We start from the raw sequence: 576 nt of genomic DNA, 5'->3' as shown, positions 1-576 counted from the left end.
GGGGGGGGGGGGGGGGGATGTCTCCCCTCACAGCTTCCCCCTGTACAGCCTGTAGACTAAATCATTGCATTGTATATCAGTTTCCTCATCGACAGATTTTAATTATTGAATAAAAGTATTTTAGGAATTTTTTTTTAAAAAAAACAACAAAACGCTTTCGTGGTGGTGTTTTAAAGGCTTTTAATATAAGTCGGGGGGGGGGGAGAGTTAGGCCGCCCCTCAGCGGCGGCGCGCGGCTTTCCCGCCCTTTCCAACGCGCGTGCGCCAACCCCCGCCCCTTCCTCCCCGCTGCGCAGGCGCCGCGTTGCCCCGCCCCTTTCTCGAGACGCATGCGCGCCAGGCCCCGCCCCCTTTCTCGTCTATAAATACCGCGACGCGCTGGGGTTCGGCCTCTTTCTCCGCGGGCGGCGTGAGGAGCAGGTGAGTCTCAGAGGGTGGTGGGGCTGCGGCCTGCACGTTTTCCTAACAGCTTTTCTTTGTTCTTCGCTCTCTAGTGTGGGGTTCCCTACGGCCGGCTGTGGGGAAACGGCTCCCCTTTTCCCGTGCTACAAATGGGCCTCCGCGGGGTGTTCGGCG

General features: G+C 58.5%; 1 long non-coding RNA gene across 1 annotated transcript in view; it reads left to right on the top strand.

Moving 5' to 3' along the window:
• The first annotated feature begins 392 nt into the window (after nucleotides 1-392).
• LOC106898499 overlaps nucleotides 393-576 on the top strand; it is a 1,611-nt gene continuing 1,427 nt past the window's right edge. Inside the window, exon 1 of the long non-coding RNA XR_001413936.1 lies at nucleotides 393-420. This is a non-coding gene — a long non-coding RNA (uncharacterized LOC106898499). The remainder of the gene's footprint in view (nucleotides 421-576) is intronic.

Source organism: Calidris pugnax, unplaced genomic scaffold, assembly GCF_001431845.1.
Source record: "Calidris pugnax isolate Ruff unplaced genomic scaffold, ASM143184v1 scaffold402, whole genome shotgun sequence".
NCBI lineage: Eukaryota > Metazoa > Chordata > Aves > Charadriiformes > Scolopacidae > Calidris > Calidris pugnax.
The sequence above is the reverse complement of the archived record's forward strand: the minus strand, read 5'-3'. Positions and strand labels throughout refer to the sequence as shown.